Raw genomic sequence first — 7,390 nt, forward strand, 5'->3', positions numbered from 1 at the left:
TCTCCGCCCCCCGCACACACTTAACCCTGCTCGTGCCTGGCGGGGCGCACGAGCCGGAAGAAGCCCCGGCTCGACTCGACGAGAGCTCGCTCGGTCCCCGCCGGGCTTCCCTCCCGCTCCTGCTTCGTCAACTGAATCCTGTGCAAGCAGCCGGAAGATGCTTCTCCGCAGAGCTGGCCGGTCTCTCTAGCCTCTGGACCGGCCCCCCCGGACGGCGAGGGCGCACCTGCCGCAAGGGTTCCCGACCCGCAGGTCTGGGGGTGGGGGGCGCTGCCTTTGGCAGAGCTTCTGTGGGGGCTTCCCTCGGAGCGTGTGGCGGTTCAGACCCGCCCCCGGGCAAGGAAGGGTGGGAGAAGCGCGGCCCGTTGGACCCCAGCCTCCCTCGGTTCCCCTCAGATGTGCGGCTGTCACGCTGCATCAGGCCCAGCGACCGCCAGTAATCCCCTGGGGGGACTGTACGTGCCTGTGGAGGTAGGGGGGGCGAGGGTCGCCTCTTCTCTGAGCTGCTCACTCCCCTGGGTCCCGAGCTGCCCATTCTGTCTTTTCACCAGTGTCCGCCGCTTTCGTCAGCCACCACGGAAACCGAGTCCGAGAGCTTAACACGGCCATTGCTGACCCGAGACGGGTCCTGAGGCCCCACTGCCCGCCAGACGAGGCTTCCCCCGCGGGGGCAGGAGTGAAAGCCGTTAGCTACGCCCCCTCAGGAGAACTCCACGCCCCCAGGGGACCGGGGGGCGCCCACGCACGCATGACACGCACGTCTGCCACAGACGTGCCCACGCACGCATGACACGCACAGGCACGCACGTCCGCTGCAGACATGCCCACGCACGCATAACACGCACGGGTACGCATGTTCGCCACAGACGTGCCCACGCCACATCGTGTTCACACACAGGCGAGACGCATGACACGCTTGCTCACGCATGCCCATTCACACGCACTAAGGCACCACAGGCGCTCACGTACTCACTCCCTTCTGACCGCGTGGACCCTATGAGGCAATGGTTGTTATACTGCCTGGTCACACAAGGGTCACATGATCCTTCCGAACGGTCTCAGGAATGCTCCCTTCTTGACTAAGACTCCTTCATAAGGACCCTCGGCAGCCATTAGACTGGGAGCCTGAGAAGACACCTCCCCAATCATGGTTCTGATTCCTGGCTCCAGAACACCTGAGGTGGAGAGCTCCAGTCCACAGGGGGAGGTCAGTGGCTTCCCCTTCTCCCAAGTGGATGAAAGGGGTGAGACCCCCCTCAGCACCCACCCCCTGGGGCCTGAGAGGCAGCCCAGCATAGAGGTCTGTTGGACTGCCACCTGCAGGCCTGCAAGCCTTGTGCTTGTTCAGTCTTGAGACCCAAGAAAGAGTCGAGAGTCAGCAACAGGCATCACTGGTTTAATGAGTGGAGGTCACTTACATGTCTAATCAGGGTCCGGGAGACACCCCAGCATGTGGGCAGAGGGCAGGCAGGACCAGGTGGCAGCCTTCACTCCCAGGGAGAAGGGGAGGTTACCAGTCATAGGGGAAACTGATGGGCTTACAGGGCAATTGTCAGGTGGGCTTATTGGTTACCAGGGAAACCAGCAGAGGGGCACTCCCCTCATGGTCCCTTTGATTAGAACAGTCACCCTCTGGGACCTGGGGCAAGTATGCAGGAAGGTCAGTCCTGTGCATAGGGGGTAGGTGAAGCTGGCACTGGTTGGGCCAGGGATGGCTACCTTGTCAGGTCAGACCCTGACTCTGAAGCCAGCTGCCTGGTTCAAACCTGATTCCACCACTTGCTGGCTGTGCCACTTAAGGCAAGTTGCTTAGCCTCTCTGAGCTTCAGTGTAGAAATACACAAAATTCAGTTGATAATGGTACCTCTTTCGTGGGGATTATGCTCAGGGTTAAATGACTTTTAGCACACGAATCATTTTGGAAGTGCTATTAATATCACTGGCACTCAAAGGAGAGATTCCCTCATCTCCTGGTACTGATGCTCCTTGAGAAGCCCTATAGTTTGAGCACATAAGAGCTGGCCCCGGGCACTCACATGTATGATGACAGTCAACCTGCTGACGTGTATCTGCAGCCCTGAAAATGTTTCAAACATTTGCTGCAGTCACTCCATGGGCACTCCTCTAGGGGAGAAATCCTAGATCCAGGAAACATGTTACAAGGATGGCAAATAACTGGAAATGAACGGTCCCCAAATTGGGGGGTTGGTAAATTAGGAAACATCATGACACAGGTTAGCATGGGGCTCATGGGGTGATGCTTGAGTGGCTGTTGTTACCTTGCCAGGTTTGTATCTGAATATGTTTTAGATATAAATTTAATAGATATACATTAATATATATGTTCAGAATTCTACCTAGAATAGACAAAATAATTGTCTGTTTAGTCTATTGTCCAGAATAGAGGGACAATGCATTAAAATGAGTAGAATTTTTAAATCATCTTAACTGATGTGTAAGACATTCAATCCTGAACTGGTGGCGGGGGAGAAGAAGACTGAATAAAATACCCCCCCAAACTTTAATCTTGGTGTCTGGGTGGTAGAATTACAGGTGGTCTTTACCTACCTTGTTCTTTCTACTATTCTGTATTGTTTAAGTTCTGTACAATGAGCAGGAATGAATCCCAAGACAGCAGCTATTTCGGGTGGAGAGTCCAGGGAAGGCCCCTCCGAGGAGTGGCCAGGAAGGAGCCGGGACATAGCAGGCCAAGTGTGGCACCTGGTCAGGTTGGCGATGGCTGTCGTGATTCAGTCAAGCGTTCACCTGGGGGCTGGGTGGAGGCCCCTGGGGGACATGGGTGGCCCAGCTGTCAACCGACTTGAGGTGGAGATCCCCCTCCAGGAAGGGGCGAGGCTCAGCCACGTGGCTGAATGGCTTTTGGAGAAAACGGGGTGGGGGGGGTTGGGTGGGGGGGTGGTTTCCTCAAGGGAGGAGAAATCCCGCCTTTGGGCTAGGATTGTTAGGAGCAGCTAGAACACCTGGCTGTTCCCAGGTGCCAGCCCCACAGCTGTGTGCACCAAGCCCTATAGTCAATCTCTTTCTGTATAAAAACATCCCACAGCTTCCGTCCCTGGTAGAGCCCTGCCCAGTGCCAGACTGGACCAGTCTCTGAGTAGCTACTGTGTGAAGGGACCTCATGAGTTAATAAAGCTCAGTGGGGCCTCCTTCCTCATGACTTCCGTCCAGCTGGGCAGCTGTGCTCTGGGCAGGTAGAGCCTCTGTGGTCATTTACAGAATTAGTGAACTGCCCTGTTTGTGGCTGCTTCTATTTTAAGAGCCCAGCCGGGCATCCTGCCCTCTGCACAGTGTTTCCTGGGGCACTTTTTCCTGTGGCAAAATGCGATTAAACATAAACCATTTCAGGTTAGACCGCCGTGTCCAGGAAAACCATTTCCTAAGATGTGGACTGCCTGATGTGTGGGAATCTCCTTTTTAACCAAGTGCTCTATGTTGTAAACAAGGCCTGAACACACTTTACGAGCATCAGACTGGCCAATGTGAGCCAGCGGTTTCAGCCGCGGCCGCATTCTGAACATCCGAGTAGGTCTGAGCCTCCGCACGGGATGTGTCCCAGAAGCTGAGCGGGTATTGGGCTGGGGCGGGCACTGGGGGCTTCCGGCTCCCTGCACCACTTCCAATGTGCAGCAGAGGCTCAGAGCCTCTGGTCTACCCACAAGAACTCTGATTTAGGCGTTCCCAATAAAGGCTTTTCCTTCATGGGGCAGACACAGGCAGGCCTCCTGCTAACAGCTTGCCCTAACTCAGGGAGCAGCTGAGACCCAAACATGGGCTCCCAAGCCATGAAGCTGCTAGTCTTGTTGTCAGGTGAGGGTGTACCTGGCTCAAGGCCCTGCAGGCGGGAGTGGACCCCCTAAGCAGGTCACCAACGCTGGTGGGAGTGCCGTTACCCCAGCGTGAGTAAGAGGGGTCCTAGGCAGGGAAATGAGATGGTTTTGTCTGTCCTGGGTGCATCCCCACATCTGTGGTCTGTGCAGGTCTGCGTGCTTGTTCCAGTCACTCCTGCTGTGTCTCTAGTCACCCCCACACTCGGTGGCTTCTCTCACACTGTCAGCTGGCCAGGCCTTTGGGGAGGGCTCAGCTGGGCAGTTTTCACTTGGGCTGGGACATAAAGTCGTGGTCCTACATCAGCTGGGGCCACAGCTGGACTGGGCTGGGAGGGTCACTTCCCAGGTGGCTCTGGCACGCGCTGGCACGCGGTGTCTCTGCAAGTGGCCCTCTCCAAGAGGCCAAGGTGGAGGCTGCTGAGCCTTTTAGAGCCTCAGCCAACCCGTCAGCTCCACCGTGTGCTCTCAGTCACACAGACCAGCCCTGATTCTGCATGGGACGGGATGCTGACCCACAGGTGGGGTCAGTGGGACCACCATGGAGGCCGACCACCACAGCGCCGTCGTGGAGGGCGGGTTCCGAGAAAGCAACGGGAGGGTCCAGGGAATCACACTGACCAACCTGAAAGTGACCAAATTAGACACGAGGGTGATCGGTGTTGAATCATGAAAGGTTGGCTAACAGTGAGCTTGCAAAGAGCCAAACTCAGACTCCACGGGCCAGAGTTTTAGCCCTCCCGCTTCCCGTCTGGGGTTGGTTGTGAGCATCACAGAATTCCCTTGGCAGCAAAATGGGGACCACATGGTGCCTGATCCCCTTCTACTCCCATGTGTTGGAGATGGAAGGGGTGACAGAAAGAACAGCAGAGTGCCAAAGGGTGATGGTGTTGTCATTTACTTACTGTAGTGAGTGACAAGGCCCTTTAAAAATGTGCAGCTTTGCTGTGATAAATTCACATACCGTGGTCTGGGTCTGCCGTCACCACGACCGACTCAAGCCGACTTTCGACACCTGAGGGGGTATTTTCAGGCCTGAAGAGAAATGCCAGTCAGAGTGGCTCCGTAGGGAACTTCTTGCCCCGGAGGTACATGAAACCATGAAGTTTGGGCTGAAGTTTGCTCTGCTGCCCCCTACACTTTTTCTGGCCGAGGAAAGGAAGGGATGCCCATGGTCGGAAGCCAGCTGTGCCCAGGGTTGGGGGAGGCTCCCGGCCTCGAGGGAAACAGGACAGGGCCTCTGGTGCTTTCTGCTCTCCCACCCGCTCCCTAGTCCTCACTCCTGGTACCCCAGATGGCCCTGCGTCCTCCACCCACTAGATAACCAGTAGCATCCCTGCCCGCCCCCCAGCAGCTTCCACCTCCCCAGTGTTCAGGCATTGACCGGCACCCCCTGGGGTGTGCAGAACCATCTGGTTGAGAATCATGGGGTCCTCCTATAATCCACCCTTGTCCTCTCTATTTGCCAGTACGGCTCTGGCACCCATGGCTTGTGGGTGAGAGGACTCCACCACCCCCGCTGTGAGCCAGGGAGGAGGCGGGGGCTGGGCAGCACTTAGGCGATTCTGGGCCTCGGGGCCTAGTCCTGGCTGTAGAGAAGCTTGGGAACAAAGCAAATTGCGCTGAGTGCACAGGGATCCGCCTGCAGAGCTCGTGATAAACCCAACAAAGACCAGACCCAGGCCTACAGTCAGCTACGCCCACAGCGCTGAGATCATCCTCCAATATGCGAGGGCGGGAAGCCCGGCAGCGGCGATAAGCCGGGTCTGGGCTCGGGGGTCCTGGAGCTGCCCCAGGCTTCCCGGCCCGGCCCGGCCGGCATGAGTCCTTGCTAGGCAGGCCGCCCGCGGGTGGGCGGAGAGAGCCTGGGACTCCACCGAGAGGCCTCGCCCCACGCCCACTCGCCTGGCCGGGAGCCAGGGCCCCTGTGTGGTCACACCCGGAGGTCCTCACAGGGAGTAGGGCCAGCACCGGGGCAGCGAGGGGGCCAGGCTCCGAGGCTCACCTTATCAGGGGGACAACACACAGGGAATGTGAAGACCAGCCCCGCCGCCCGCATCCCAGGCCAGAGCCCCTCATCCCTCTCTCCTGGCCCTTCAGCCACCAGGGCCCACAAACTGGGGAGTTGATGACTAGATGGAGGACAAACTCTGGTTTTGTGAGGCAACAGCTTATGTAACTCTGGGGTCCTTTTCAGGAAAAGCAGTACAAGTCCCAGAGCCCAGACTGGCACGGCCGTGTGCACCCTGGACTGCAGACTGGCAAGGCAGTGTACACCTGATGCTGGAGACGTCCCAGATCACCACTGGTGCATCAGGCCTGGGTGTTCAGACTCTCCCTGGCCGCTGCCCCTACACCCAGCACAGCTAGCAGTGCTCAGTTCTACCAGAAGAGACAGCAAACCCCCATCAACACGTCCCATCAAACCCAAATGCTTCATCTCTCCGGCCCGCTGCTCTGGGACAGGCCCCAGACAAGCTGGAGCCGCTGCTCCGATGGTGCCAGGAAGGGAGGTGATGTGGGGTGTGGAAGGGTGGTCATAACCAAATGTAGCTAAGACATCGCTGAGCACACTTTGCGGACAGTCATCGCCAGGGGAGCACAGCCTCAGAGGCTGGGGTTGGGTGCAGGTGGGGGGCAGGGGCCCCTGCGGTCACCTCCTGGGGTCAGGCAGGGGCTCAGGTCCAGCCGGTCAGTGGGGCCGTCTGCAGCCAGTCCTCCCAGCTCTGCCCACCTGGGTTTGCAGCCTGGTTCCAGGGTGACAGCCGAGTCCTCCTGGAACCCCAGGCTGCCATCCAGCTGTGCAGGTGAGCCAGGCTTGCCCAGTTCTCTCCACCCTCCCCTACCCCACCCCTGGCCTCCTCTGGGCATCACAGCCCCACCAGCCCTAGACCCTCTGCCCCTCCCTCCAATGAGAGGGCAGCTGACCTAGAGACCTGGCCTGGGCACCCAGCAGCCATGCTCACAGCAGTGACCCTCCCTCCTCCCACCTGCCAGTGCAGCGCCTGGGACCCTCTGCCTCACCTTCTTCTTCCGCATGAGGAAGAGGAGCAGCCAGGCCTGAGCCAGAAATGCTTTGGGCGAACCTCACTCCTTGTAGAGCCCACCAGCTCGCTGCCCCAGGGCTTCGGGTATGGATTTGTAGGAAGGCACAAGCGAGGGCGGGTGGAGTGCAGGCTGTGTCATCTGTCGCCATCTTAGAACAGGGCAGTGGGGTAAGGGGTCTTTGCTGCCACTGGAGTGGAAGCCAGAGCCTGGCCCACCTCCCAATTTTCTGCCAGAGGAAATGAGCAGAGAAGAGGAAACGGGCAGAGAGGAGGCACGGCTCAGGGACACCCCGCTCCGCCTCTTGTCCTGAGCAATGGACACTGTGGCCACCGACTCCTTCCTCTCAACCATTGGCTCCACTGTCTCCAGCTCTCTCAGGAGGGTCGCCAACCTTCTCAACAGCCCCTGGGCCCACTGGGGCATCACTGAGAAACCTCAAGGCTAACAGGCCAGCTGGGTCCCGAGCGGGGGCACTGAAGGCTCTGCTCAACCCTGCC

The 7,390-nt window shown here is 58.4% G+C and overlaps 1 long non-coding RNA gene across 1 annotated transcript; it reads left to right on the forward strand.

The window, feature by feature from the left end:
* The first annotated feature begins 994 nt into the window (after positions 1 to 994).
* Positions 995 to 6,410, forward strand: LOC145514362 (uncharacterized). Its single transcript, XR_014060086.1, has 2 exons — positions 995 to 1,207; positions 6,043 to 6,410. It is a non-coding gene; the product is annotated as an uncharacterized LOC145514362 (long non-coding RNA).
* The last annotated feature ends 980 nt before the right edge of the window (positions 6,411 to 7,390 follow it).

This window comes from Giraffa tippelskirchi, chromosome 7, assembly GCF_054371585.1.
Source record: "Giraffa tippelskirchi isolate mGirTip1 chromosome 7, T2T-mGirTip1v1.2.pri, whole genome shotgun sequence".
NCBI lineage: Eukaryota > Metazoa > Chordata > Mammalia > Artiodactyla > Giraffidae > Giraffa > Giraffa tippelskirchi.